The sequence below is a fragment of the Sorex araneus genome, chromosome X, assembly GCF_027595985.1.
Source record: "Sorex araneus isolate mSorAra2 chromosome X, mSorAra2.pri, whole genome shotgun sequence".
Classification (NCBI taxonomy): Eukaryota; Metazoa; Chordata; class Mammalia; order Eulipotyphla; family Soricidae; genus Sorex; species Sorex araneus.
The window spans coordinates 90,537,723-90,550,340 of NC_073313.1; positions in this window are offsets into that span (position 1 = coordinate 90,537,723).

A 12,618-nucleotide genomic window follows, 5' to 3' on the forward strand; every position below is an offset into this window, starting at 1 on the left:
TTTCTTTGAAGAATGTCATGGGTTACCTTATAGGGATAGCATTGAATCTGTATAATGCTTTGGGGACCATTGCCATTTTGACAATGTTAATTCTCCCAATCCATGAGCAAGGGATGTGTTTCCATTTCCTCACATCATCTTTTATTTCTTGAAGTAACATTTTGTAGTTTTCTTTGGACAGGTCCTTTACCTCCTTAGTTAAGCTGATTCCGAGGTACTTGATTTTCTGATGCATAACTGTGAATGGGATTGTTTTTTCATATCACTGTCTTCTCTCTCATTATTTGCTTACAGGAAAGCCATGGATTTTTTGGGTATTGATTTTATAGCCTGTGCCTTTACTATAAAAGTTTATTGTTTCTAGGAGCTTCTTGGTAAAGGTTTTAGGGTTCTCTAAATATAGTATCATTGTATCTGCAAATAGTGAGAGCTTCATTTCTTCTTTACTATCTGGATAAGATCAAAATAGATTATAGGGCTCAACATCAGACCAGAATCCATAAGTTACGTTGAGGAAAAGATCGCCAAAACTCTCTACAACATTGAAGCTAAAGATATCTTCAAAGACGAAACCACTGACCAAGTAAGTGGAAACAGATAAACAAAGGAAACTATCTTAAACTAAGAAGCTTCTACACCTCAAAAGATAGAGTGACCAGAATGCAAAGACAGTATACAGAATGTTAAAGAATGTTCACCCAATACCCTTCTGATAAGGGGTTACTATCAAGTCTATACAGGCCCAAATTGAACTGAGAAGAAAACATTCAATCCCATCTGAAAATAGGGTGATGAAAAGAACAGAAACTTTCTCAAAGAAGAGATTTGAATAGCTAAAAGGCATATGAAAAATGCTCTTCATGACTAATCATCAGGGAGATGTAGATCAAAACAACAATGAGATATCATCTCATACTGCAGGGACTGACACACATCCAAAACAACAAAAGCATGAGGTGTAGGCATGGATGTGGGGAGAAGGGTACTCTCCTTCATTGCTGGTGGGAATGCTGTCTGGTACAGCCTTTATGGAAAAAATTATGGGCATTCTTTCAAAAAGTAGAAATTGAGCTCCCATTTGACCCTGCAATTCCACTTCTGGGAACATATCCTGGAGATGCAAAAACAAAAATACAGCAGAAATGACATCTACACTTGGATGTTTATTACAGCACTATTTACAATAGCCAGAATTTGGAAAACCCCCAAGTACCTGAGAACAGATGACTGATTAAAGAAACCTTGGTACATCTATACAATGGAATACTATGTAGCTGTTAGAAACTATAAAGTCATAAAATTTTCTTATAAGTGGATGGGCATGTAGAGTATCATGCTACATGAAATGAGTCAGAAAGAGAGGGATAGACATAGAATGACTGCACTCATTTGTGGAATATAAAGTAATATAATGGGAGACTAGCACCCAAAGTTATTAGAGATAAGGTTCAGGAGGATTGGTCCACGGCTTGGAATCCGGTCTCACATGCTGGGGTAAATGGCAGCTGGGATACAGATAAGACCACTAATTTAATGACCTTGAAGGACACTCTTGGGTTGGGAGATGTTTGAAGAAAGTAGACTATGGGCCAAACATGAGGGCTATTTAGTACCTGTATTGCAAACCATAGCACCCAAAAGGAGAGAGAGAGTAAGAAGGAATGTGCCTGCCACAGTGGCATGGAGGGTCCGGTGGGGGATGGCTGGAGGGGTGCTGGGAGTATTGCTGATGGAGAATTGGCACTGGTGGAGGGATAGGTACTCGATCATTGTTTGACTGAAATGTAATCACAAAAGTTTCTAAGTCTGTAACTGTATCTCATGGTGATTCATTAAAAAAAAGTTTGTCAAGACCTTGTATCTGGCAGGAAACTATAAAGTATATAAAGGAAAATATAGGCAGAATGTTCCAATAGGCATACCTTAAATTCAATTCCATTATTAGTTTTGTCAGTTTTTTTGGTTTTGGGTCACACACAGCAATACTCAGGGATTACTTCTGGCTCCTCACTCAGGAGTTACTCCTGCAGGTGCTTTGGGGGACCATATGGGATGGGAGAGATTGAACCTAGGTGGACTGTTTGCAAGGCAAATAAATGCCCTACCTTCTGTTCTATCTCTCTGGCCCCCTTAAGGGCAATTTCAATGATCTAACACAACAAGGAAAGGCAACAGATTAAAAAATAACTGAATGGGATTACATAAAATTAAAGAGTTTCTGCATGGTACAAGAAACATGAATTAAAATTAGAAGATAGTGAACTGAATTGTGAAACAAAATAATCGTATTCAACAAGTCAGGTAAAGAGTTAAAATCCAGGATATATAACATGCTTACAAAAATCAACTGGAAAATCAACAAAATCCCTATGAAAAATGGGCAGAGAAAATGAACAGACACTTCTCAGAGGAAGGCAGGTGGATGGTCAATGTGCCAGCATCAATTATCACTAGAGAAATTCAAATCAAGTCAACAATGAGAAACTATCTCACACTAAGGAGAATGGCACATATCAAAAATAATGGGAGTATTCTGTGTTGGCAGGAATATGGTGAAAATGTAACGCTCATTCACTGTCAGTGGGAATGTTGTAAACATCTGTGGCAAGCAGTATGAAAAATTTACAGTAAACTTAGAATTGAGCTGTCATATGACCCAGTAATTCCACTTTGGGTGATCTACACCCAAGTCAAAAAAAATTCAAAAGGACATATACACACCCTTATTTATCAAAGCACTTAGAACAATAAATACCTAAGATATTGTCTCAACCTAGGTGTTCAACAATAGATGAATGAATTATGAAGATGTGATATATTTATACACAATGGGATACTATAAACCTGAAATGAATGATAAAATAATGAAGATCTTTCAAATTACATAATTGCACATAATTTTTAAAATATAATCATCATTATTTTTTTTAATTTTTTAAATTTTACTGAATTACCGTGAGATAGTTACAAGCTCTCACATTTGGGTTACAATCTCACAATGATCAAACACCCATCCCTCCACCAGTGCACATTCCCCACCACCAATATCCTGGGTATACTCCCCCTTTCCCACCCTCCCCCTGCCTCTAAGGCAGACAATATTCCCCATACTCTCTCTCTACTTTTGGGCATTATAGCTTGCAACACAGACACTGAGAAGTCATCATATTTGGTCCATTATCTACTTTTGGCATGCATCAGCCATCCCGACTGGTTCCTCCCATCTGATAAGGGATTAATATCCAGGATATACAAGATACTTGTGGAACTGTATAAGAAAAAAACTTCCAACACCATCAAAAAATGGGGAGAAGAAATGAACAAAAATTTCCTGAAAAAAAAAAGAAATACAAATGGCCAAAAGGCACATGAAAATCATTATTATTTTGTACCAGAGAGAATGAGATAATGTTAGACTTATTGGTGACTCAGCTCTTTCAGAATGTCATGTATACCAGGAGTTAGGATTGTTTTCTTGATATACAATAGAAAGAATAATTTTTGGACCTGATTTAAATTAATTTTTAAAAATTGAAGAGTCATTCATCAGGATACATTAGGCATTCAAAGATAGGTGGAGTGCATTATTAAAAACAGTAATAATTTTGACAATGTGTGAAATAAGTAAATTGAATTATCTTAATTGATACAAGCAGAGCCTGGCAAGCTACCGTGGTGTATTCTATACACCAAAAAACAGTAACAACAAGTCTCATAATGGAGACATTACTGGTGCCTGCTCGAGCAAATCGATGAACAATGTTACAGTGCTACAGATACAAGAAGAAATAATATATTATCAGATTATTTGAATAAATGAAATCTTATTTTTATTTCATCATCATTTTTAAATGATAAGCATTTAAAACTCTTAACATTCACAATGAACTAAATTAAAATAATTTATAAAAGCCTAAATCAAGACTGAGATATTCGAACATTTGAAGAAACTGAAAAAAACGGATATTCCAAGCCATTAAAAACATTATAGGGGCCCTCTCCGCAGCTGCATGAACATCACTCTGGAGGCCAGCTAAACTAATTTTGGTATCGGCAGCTCCTCATAGAATGTCTCCAGACTGAGAACTAAGCCGCAGCCCCATGCCTGCCCAGGAGGGGAAAGGTATTTCTCTCTCTTGCCTCTTCCTTGCAGGGGGTGAAGGGCGTGGCGATTGCCATATTATGACGACCACAGATGAGAGTTACAAGCTTGCAATGATCCAATATCTGGAAGAATTCTCCCTGGACATAGTTGCTAAAGTACAGAAATCCAAAACCACGTGGCAGCTACCGTGACCGTGCAACCTCATATCTCTTCACCACAGGTCTGACTCTAGTGGGGAACTCCTAACAATAATAGTGAGGTTTTTGTTGAAATATTGAATGTAACCAAAGTAACGCGAAAGTAAAGTGAAATTAAGGGGGGGCGGGGGCGGGATGGGAGATGTAATGTTTTTGGTTTTTTTTTTTGGTGGTGGAATATGGGCACTGGTGAAGGGATGGTTGTTTCAGCATTGTATAGCTGAGACTTAAGCCTGAAAGCATTGTAATTTTCCACATGGTTATTCAATAAAATAAAATTTTTATTAAAAAATATTATAGGGGACTCCCAAGTAAGGTTTTCTGGACTGAGAAATTATAAAATGTGAAACTCAAAGAGCAATAAGGGCCTGAGGTTTCAGTGCTGCTTGGGCCTAGTAGTGTTCAAGATTACCAGGACCACCTTAATGGTATTTGGTGTTCTTCAGGGCTACTCTTGCAGTGCTCAGGAGGCCATACAGTGACAGGATCTAACTCAGCCTCTATACTATACCTCTGTCCCCCAAACCATTTTCCTAGCATTAAAACAATACTAGCATAAGAAAATAAGAAATATATAGGATCCTTACTCATTAATATTAGTACAAAACTTATAATCAAAGTAGGAATTAATTCCAGAATGTATAAATTCTTTGAAATACTATAGGTGAATTTATTCAAGAATTACCATGAATAAAAATTAGAAAATAAAAGAGTATAACTATGTACCATATTTTAATTGCTGAGAAAATTATATGATTGCCAAATAAATGCATGAAATCATTTAACTGGATAAATGATAATTTAATATGTTAGCAATCTTGAACGTTCCTCTAACAACGTCTCAGGTCCCCTCCCATTTCTAGCCTCCCTCCTTGACAAGCATGTTTTTAATTTTATCAGCTCTGTGGTTTATATTTTAACAAGCTATTTATTAAATCTGTTAGCTAATTTCACTGCTTTGGAAAGAAGTTTTGTAGTTCTTTGAAAACTCTAATACTGGGTTGCTGTAGGAGATAGGCATAAGCATTATAGATAATTTTTTTTTTATAATATTGACTGTTAATACTCCTTATTGGCTGATAGGGTTTCATTTGATAAACCTATCACAAAACTTACATGTTAGCATAGGTTTTTCTCTTGATTATTTCAGTACCTCTATCCCAGACAAAGCATTTAACAAAGAACATTTTACTGGTTTAATTTGAGTTCTTTTATATGGGTTTATTTTGCTTGGAATTATTTGGGTTTATGTATTTTGGGGGGTTGGAGGACACACAGTGGTGCTCAGAGAATACTCCTGCTCAGAGAATACTCAAGAATTACTTCTACTGGGCTCAGGAGACCATATGGGGTGCCAGTGATAGAACCTGGGTAGTCACATGCAAGGCAAATGCCATAGAATAACTGCACTCATTTGTGGAATATTTTACAAAAAAACAGTATGAGAATAATACCCAAGGCAGTAGAAACAAAGGCCAGGAGGACTGGTCCACAGTTGGAATTTGCTACAAATGATTGGAGGGAGAATGTTTAGGATAGAGAAGGGATCACTATTAAAATGATAGTTGAAAATGGTTATTCTGGACAAGAACGAAGCTTTCAGAGTAGGTAAAGGGGCAAACTCAGTAACCTTTTAGTGCCTGTACTGCAAACCATAATGCCCAAAACTAGAGAGAGAGAGGGAGAGAGAGAGCGAGAATGGAAAAAAGTTTCTGCCAGAGAGTAAAGCCCTGGGTGGGGGTGGAGGAGGGAAACTAAGGACACTGGGGGCGAGAAATGTACACTGGTGAAGGGACAGGTGTTGGAACATTGTATGACTGAAACACAATGGTGAACAACTTTGTAAATGTATCTCATTGTGATTTAATATAATAAAAAAGGAATCAAAGATAATATCATCAAGCATGGTTGTAAAAGGTTATTTGAAATGAAGTCTATAGCTGTTTTGGGACCCTGTGTAGTGTCTTGTCTCCCATTCTGGTGATATAAGAGTAGCATTGTAGGCATTGTAGAGATAATACATTTGGTAAGGCACTTGCATGTACCCATTCTAGGTTCAATTTCTGAAACTAAATATGGTTCCCTCAACCAAACCAGGAGTGATCTCTAAGCACAGAGCCAGGAGTAAGTAAACCCAAGTGCAGCCTATGTGTCTCCCAAACAAACAAAAAGGTAGTAGCATTGTAGGCCTGTGGTGTTGAAAGTTTAGCCTCGTAGAGAGAAATCTGGACTTCTGATTACTACTATAACCCACTCTCCCACTATTTTTCTCCAACCAATGACGTTCACTTCAACATTTGGTCATGAGATACTTCATATTTTTCCATATTAGGGTTCATTTCTTGGAAAGGACACCTATTAGCCTCTACATACCATTATTTCCATGGGATGCTATAAAGTAAGTATTCTGTAATTATCAAGTTTTTGTGTACATTTTACCATTATCAAGTAAGAATACTGAAGAAAGTTTTTCCTATGTGACCAGACATTATTTAACTTCTTCTATTTTAAATATACTGTATTATTATGTATATTCTTTTTAGATCCTCTTATATGAATCTGTCTGGAATTTCTGTACCTAGATTTATGCTTCTTTCCCTAGACTGAGGGAGTATAAAGCATTATTTTCTTAAGTAATTTTTGTAGATTTTACCATTATCTACTAGGATACATATCTTTTATAAATAACATTCTTTCCAATTCTATTTTAGAGCTCTTTTATACTATCTTAATTTCATTTAGCTTCCTTCCTTCAGTTTGTTTACTTTATCTTCTAGCTATGTATCTGATCCCCTGATTTATTCAGTATGCTGTTGGACTTTTTTATTATGTATTTTTACTTCTACAATTGAATTATTCAGCTCTGTAAATTCAGTTCTGTTTGTATCTTCCTACATTTTTATAATTTGTATATCATATCAATTTCAGTAAGAATCTTTATAATAATTATCTTGAACTCTACATCATGTAGTTTGCTTATTCTGTTTTACTTTGGGTCTTTATCTAGAATTTGCCTTTAGGTTTCATTTTGGGACTTGTCTTTCCACCTCCTTATTTTTCATAATAATACATGTTTACTTATTTTATGAACTCTACTACCTATCCTGGTCTTGAAGAATTAGCCTCTGTATTACTGTTATCATAGAAATTCTATCCTTTTTTTATGTTAGTTGATCTCATTTATAGCTGTAGATTTGTTGTGTCTCTAAGAGGTGATATTTTGAGTGGTTCCCATCTTGAATTAAACTGAGTCAGTCCAATTTTGTAGGCAATTGCAGTCTAGTATATCTATTTTATTTGCCACTTTGTTTACTTATCTATAAGCAACTTATGGATAGAACCTATCAATTCATCATTATATATGTATATTATAACACAGAAGCTGATAGTAATAAAAATTGACAAAAATTATATAATGGATATATTTTCCTTATAATTCATGAATAAAAGTAAATGCATTGATATATAAAGAATGAGATTATATAGTAAGGTCAAGTTCACTAGAGGGCATTGCTTATGTTAGTTTCTAAGGTGCTTCTCTATGATCCATCATGTACATTTTGAGGATCCATTATGAGACAAAATTCAGGAAAAAATGTAATTGTTTTATGTTCAGAGGTGACCTATCCGATGAAGACAACAGAATGAGATTAATTATGCATGTGAACAGTGAAGTGCATTTCATCATGAACTGCGTCAAAAGCAAGTCACTGTGAAATGAACTGAATGATTTAACACACAATGCATAAAAGGTCCTCCACACCTTAAAGGTCTTCAGGACAGCCTCTTAATTTGATTTCTGTTTTGTTGTGCTATCTTCATTTTATGGTCTTTAGTTATCCTTATTACAAATGTAATTTTTAAGGGTCAAATTAATTTAATTTCACTTTGGCTTTGGGATGCTTGAATGCATGGTTGTGAAAACCAGTAGCTTAAAACAAGAGCTCTGAGAAACTTCTACTAAACCATTGTAAGTCATTAGGACAATCTACAAGAAATATTGTGAACATACTGAATCTTTCAATCCTACAGCTTTCAAGACTATTTTTTACCTTTTTTTGCACCTCTCAAAATTGTGTCTATATTTAAATACACAACTCGAATACTTTCTTCTGTGAAATCTTTTATTATTGCCTCAGTGATAATTATCTTTTCATTTATTTTGAAATTAACATACTTTATGGGGGCAGGGTCAAGATGACTGAAAAGAACAGTTTTGAGAGTGCTTCTCCATTATTTACATGAAGAATGAATAGAGATAGGGCTGAGCACTGAATCTAATAAGGGGTCCACGGTAAAAAAAAAATCACTGGTATGGAATCAGAGAGATTCAATATTGTGGAACACAGACTGTGGACAATTTTAGAGTTAAAAATGCTTTCCATGGATGGATGGATCTAAAGAAAACTTAAAGATAATAAATTATGTATACTAGTACCAGACATAAAACATCACTTAAGTAGGTGGATGTGTAAAGCAAATGTTTTTTTTACAATGTCAGTTTTATACCAGAACTTGGTTATTGAAAGCAGGCTTGGTTTTTTTTGTTTGTTTGTTTTGAGCAAAGAAGTGTGCAGCCACTCCTGATGTGGGTCTTCAGAATAACCCCACCAAACAGATGTGCAGTCTTGGATACGTCCCAATGACCTCACATAGATATACCACCATTGGACTGGTTTCTGCTAAAATCCTGATTATGAAGGGTTTTTTGTTTGTTTTTTTGTTTGTTTTGTTTCTCTTTTCCAACATAATCTTAGATTAATACCTGAATTCAATGAATTGAAGGGTACCACTTGTTGTTAAAACTAGCAAAGTATTTGGCCACACATAGCACAGATTAGAAGAAAATATTCTGAGTTGAGCTCTGCTCAACAATTTTGCAGCCTCAATTCTTCCCTGACAGGATCATAGTTCTGGCCCCATTTTATTCCTTCACAGATTCACAGTAGTGGCTGATAATAAGAGGTTGATATCTGCATCAAGTTGAGAAATAAAACAAATGTATTGAATGTGAGCACTACACTTACTCTCCAACCTAAGATAGAGGATAATGAGCACGAAGGCCCCACCGATACTCAGCTTTCTGACTACACTAGATTTGTAGGAAGAAAAAGAACAATAGAAATCCACAATATCCAGGACCAATTATGGGTGGATGCATAATCTGGATGCAACTGGGAATAACCATTCCTTTTTTTAAAAAATATCGAATCGAATCACCATGAGGCACAGTTGCAAAGTTTTCCATGGTTGGATTTCAATCATACAATGTTCCAACACCTGTCCCATCATCAGTGTACATTTCTACCAGCAATGTCCCCAGTTTCTCTCCTGCCATCTCTACCAGCCTGCCTTTATGGCAGATACATTTGTTGTCTCTCTTTCTCTGTTTTTCTGTCTCTCTGTTTCTGTCTCTTTGTCAGTTTGTCTGTCTGTCTGTCTCTGGGCATTATTATTTGCAATACAGGTACTGAAAGGATATCACATATATCCCTTTATCTCCTTTCAGCACTCCAATCTTTTCCAGAGTACAGTAGTAGGACTCAGAAGCAGAATGAAGGAAGCCAGAAATAAAATAAGTGATTTCATAAAGAAATAACACATTATCAATAAATAAATTTAATAGAAAGAGTTTATAAAATCAAGATAATTTGAGACACATATTAGAGTATTAAGAACAACCTCCATGGAATAGGAATTCCAGAAAAGTTGAAAAAAGACTTGTAGAAGAAATAATAGTTGAAAACTTCTCCAGACTACAGAGAGAGCTATAGATACCAAACCAGAAATTCCAGAATACTAAACATAATAAAGCCAAAAGGAAAACATCACAACCCATTGTAATTAAAGATGACAAGAACCAAGAGATAATTCTTAGAAGCAGAAAGAGAAAAGGCTCAATTAGAGCAGAACAGCATAAAATTCACATCAGATTTCTCAAATTTTACACTATAAGCAAAAAGAGAAGGGAATGATCATTATAAAACACTGAATGAAAAAACAGTCTCACTAAGAATCCTCTGCAAAGTTATTATTGCTCTAAAAGAGTTATAAAAACAGCCTACTAATAACTCATCATTGGCTGCACTTAAAGAAGCTCTGCAGTGTTCCTATAATAATCATATAGAAAGTGGAGAAAAAATCCAACCTCAAATCCTCAGAGAAAAAAGGCAACAAATATCTACATATTAGTTATATATATGAACTACAATGGACTGCACTTTTTCTTTTTTTTTTTTTTTTTTTTTTTTTTTTTTTTGCTTTTTGGGTCACACCCGGCGATGCACAGGGGTTACTCCTGGCTCTGCACTCAGGAATTACCCCTGGCCGTGCTCAGGGGACCATATGGGATGCTGGGATTTGAACCCGGGTCGGCCGCGTGCAAGGCAAACGCCCTACCCGCTGTGCTATCTCTCCAGCCCCTGGACTGCACTTTTTCTCTTAAATAATCTGGCTGTATTGATTAGGAAACGAGTTAACCTTCAATTTTTTTTTATAGGAGATACATTGAAATCTCTTATATACACAGGATCACACTGAAAGGTGGAAAACATTCATATAGTCTAATGTTGCCATAAAAGAAGCATGATAGCAATATTTTATCAGAACATATAGCATTCAAGTTGAAGAAAGTAATAAGAGAGAAGGAGAAGGTATAGAAATAATACAGGATGTAAGGTTCATTTTTTTTTGCTTTTGGGGTCACACCCAGCGATAATGCACAGAGGCTATTCCTAGCTCATGCACTCAGGAATTACTCCTGGCGGTGCTTGGGGGACCATATAAGATACTGGGAATCGAACCCAGGTCAGCTACATGAAAGGCAAATGCCTACCTGCTGTACTATCACTTCAGCCCCCTAGAATGTAAGGTTCTTGTCTTGCATGCAGATGCATTAGCCATAAACCATACTATGGTTCCGGAGTTCAGTCAGTGGTCATGCCTGATAGCAGAGTCAGGGGAAACAAAAGTTTAATTTTTGGCCAGAGAAAATACAGTGGTTAAGGTTCTTGTCTTGCATGTGGCCAACCTCGGTTGGATCTCTTGCACCCTATATGGTTCCTCAAGTCCAGTGATCCCTGAGCACTGAACCAGGAACAAGCCATGAACACCACCCAGTGTGCTCCTAAAACAGATGAGCAAAAAGCTAAAAATAAAGACATAAAGATAATTATTACATACTGTTAAAGTATCAATAAATCAAGATCAATAGATATTTCCATTATTTATGCACAAAAAGAAAGGGAAGTAATACTTTCAAAACAACTACTAATTGACCTGAGGATATACCTGGACAGTGTTATAGCAGAAAAGGGGAATTTTTTAACACCACACTTTCTTCATTGGAAGACCAACTAAACAAAATATCAATAATGAAATAAGTAAAAAATAAAAACCATAATTAAGCAAGAGAAAAAACTGGAATATGCATGCAAAGGACTCTTAATCCTCCCCCACCAAGATAAAGTGAGTAAAATTTCTTGCTAGTGTCTATTAAACATTTTTCAACATAGACCCATGTTGTGGCACAATTCAAATGCTAATAACACCAGGAACATGAGAAATCTTATCTAGTATCTCCTCAGACCACAATGCTATGAATTTCCAAATTAACTATATAAAGAAAATCAGAGTTTCGGTGAAATGGTATCACCCTGCCGAACCCCTCTCTTTACATCGATAATCACTTCCTTGTAGAATGGTGAGATCCTAATGGTGAATCCACAATACAGCTCATGGAGGATCCTGATGTACTGAGTTTGAACGCCAGAATCCAGAATCCGGAGTTCCAACCTCCATCGACAATCGAGAATCAGGGACGCTGCCTCATTTGCCAAGGCGTCAAAAATCAGATTGGCTGGACACGTAATGTGATTTGGAGACGACCGCTGGATTCGAGGATGTTACCAACTGGATTCCACAGGACGTCAAAAGAACACCTGGTCGCCCACCTTGAGATGGTCAGACTTCTTTGTCAAGACCCTGAATGAACGGTTTGGTGCTCTTCGTGTTCCTGGAGTGAGCAGACACCATCGGGCTACACTAGCACACCTCAGAAACGAATGGAGATGTTACTGGTGCCTGCTTGAGAAGATTGATGAGCAACAGGATGACAGGTGATACAAGTGAAAGAAAGTCAGGGGAAGTCTAAAATTTGTAAGCTAAAAAATATACTGTTGGACTACCATTAGGCCACGAAAAATCACTTGTATCACTTGTCATCCCATTGCTCATCCTGAATAGGATTGGCAGAGCACTAGATTAAGGACAACCCTGCGAGCAAGCCGGGTTCTAAAAAGAATAAATAAATATATC